The following is a 2,885-nucleotide window of genomic DNA, read 5'->3' as shown; positions in this document are numbered from 1 at the left end:
CAGCCATAGGCTCTATCATGTATGCAATGCTGTGTACCAGACCTGATGTGTGTCTTGCTATAAGTCTAGCAGGGAGGTACCAAAGTAATCCAGGAGTGGATCACTGGACAGCGGTCAAGAACATCCTGAAATACCTGAAAAGGACTAAGGATATGTTTCTCATATATGGAGGTGACAAAGAGCTCATAGTAAATGGTTACGTTGATGCAAGCTTTGACACTGATCCGGACGATTCTAAATCGCACACCGGATACGTGTTTACATTAAACGGTGGAGCTATCAGTTGGTGTAGTTCTAAACAAAGCGTTGTGGCAGGATCTACATGTGAAGCGGAGTACATAGCTGCCTCGGAAGCAGCAAACGAAGGAGTCTGGATGAAGGAGTTCATATCCGATCTAGGTGTCATACCTAGTGCATCGGGTCCAATGAAAATCTTTTGTGACAATACTGGTGCAATTGCCCTGGCAAAGGAATCGAGATTTCACAAGAGAACCAAGCACATCAAGAGACGCTTCAATTCCATCCGGGATCTAGTCCAGGTGGGAGACATAGAGATTTGCAAGATACATACGGATCTGAATGTTGCAGACCCGTTGACTAAGCCTCTTCCACGAGAAAAACATGATCAACACCAAAGCTCCATGGGTGTTAGAATCATTACTGTGTAATCTAGTGCAAGTGAGAGACTGAAGGAAATATGCCCTAGAGGCAATAATAATGTTATTATTTTATTTCCTTATATCATGATAAATGTTTATTATTCATGCTAGAATTGTATTATCCGGAAACATAATACTTGTGTGAATACATAGACAAACTAAACGTCACTAGTATGCCTCTACTTGACTAGCTCATTAATCAAAGATGGTTATGTTTCCTAACCATAGACATGTGTTGTCATTTGATTAACGAGATCACATTATTAGGAGAATGATGTGATTGACATGACCCATTCCATTAGCTTAGCACCCGATCGTTTAGTATGTTGCTATTGCTTTCTTCATGACTTATACATGTTCCTATGACTATGAGATTATGCAACTCCCGTTTGCCAGAGGAACACTTTGTGTGCTACCAAACGTCACAACGTAACTGGGTGATTATAAAGGAGCTCTACAGGTGTATCCAAAGGTAAATGTTGGGTTGGTGTATTTCGAGATTAGGATTTGTCACTCCGATTGTCAGAGAGGTATCTTTGGGCCCTCTCGGTAATGCACATCACATAAGCCTTGCAAGCATTGCAACTAATGAGTTAGTTGCGAGATGATGTATTACGAAACGAGTAAAGAGACTTGCCGGTAACGAGATTGAACTAGGTATTGAGATACCGATGATCGAATCTCGGGCAAGTAACATACCGATGACAAAGGGAACAACGTATGTTGTTATGCGGTCTGACCGATAAAGATCTTCATAGAATATGTAGGAGCCAATATGAGCATCCAGGTTCCGCTATTGGTTATTGAACGGAGACATGTCTCGGTCATGTCTACATTGTTCTCGAACCCGCAGGGTCCGCACGCTTAAGGTCTCGATGACAGTTATATTATGAGTTTATGAGTTTTGATGTACCAAAGTTAGTTAGGAGTTCCGGATGTGATCACGGACATAACGAGGAGTCTCGAAATGGTCGAGACATAAAGGTTGATATATTGGATGGCTATATTCGGACACGGGAAGTGTTCCGGGTGATTTTGGAGAAAACTGAAGTACCGGAGGGTTACCGGAACCCCCCCAGGAGAAGTAATGGGCCATATGGGCCTTAGTGGAGAAAGAGAAGGGCAGTCAGGGTGGGCCGCGCGCCTCCTCCCCCCTGGTCTGAATTGGACTAGGAGAGGGGGGGCGGCGCCCCCCTTTCCTTCTCCCTCCCCACTTCCTTCCCCCTCCTAGTAGGAGTCCTACTCCTACTAGGAGGAGGACTCCTCCTTGGCGCGCCTATAGGGCCGGCCGGCCTCCTCCCCTTGCTCCTTTATATACGGGGGCAGGGGGCACCCCTAGACACACAAGTTGATCCACGTGATCATTTTCTTAGCCGTGTGCGGTGCCCCCTTCCACCATAATCCTCAATAATATTGTAGCGGTGCTTAGGCGAGCCCTGCGACGGTAGAACATCAAGATCGTCACCACGCCGTCGTGCTGACGGAACTCTTCCCCGACACTTTGTTGGATCGGAGTCCGGGGATCGTCATCGAGCTGAACGTGTGCTAAAACTCGGAGGTGCCGTAGTTTCGGTGCTTGATCGGTCGGGCTGTGAAGACGTACGACTACATCAACCGCGTTGTGCTAACGCTTCCACTATCGGTCTACAAGGGTACGTAGATCACACTCTCCCCTCTCGTTGCTATGCATCACCATGATCTTGCGTGTGCGTAGGAATTTTTTTGAAATTACTACGTTCCCCAAAAAAGGAAGCACCAGAGGGGGACCACCCACCATCCACGAGGGTGGGGGGCGTGCCCTACCCCATGGGTGCGCCCCCTGTCTCGCGGGTCCCCTGGCAGGCCTCCGGTGCCCATATTTGGCTATATGACGTCTTTTGCCCTGGAAAAAAAAAATCATAAGCAAGCTCTTGGGATGAAACTCCGCCGCCACGAGGCGGAACCTTGGTGGAACCAATCTAGGGCTCCGGCGGAGCTGTTCTGCCGGGGAAACATCCCTTCGGGAGGGGGAAATCATCATCATCGTCATCACCATCGATCCTATCATCGGGAGGGGGTCAATCTCCATCAACATCTTCACCAGCACCATCTCATCTCAAACCCTAGTTCATCTCTTGTATCCAATCTTTGTCCCAAAACCTCAGATTGGTACTTGTGGGTTGCTAGTAGTGTTGATTACTCCTTGTAGTTGATTCTAGTTGGTTTATTTGGTGGAAGATCATATGT

This window comes from Triticum urartu, chromosome 5A (assembly GCF_056163025.1).
Source record: "Triticum urartu cultivar PI428250 chromosome 5A, HENAU_Tu73, whole genome shotgun sequence".
Classification (NCBI taxonomy): Eukaryota; Viridiplantae; Streptophyta; class Magnoliopsida; order Poales; family Poaceae; genus Triticum; species Triticum urartu.
Note: the sequence above shows the minus strand (reverse complement) of the source record.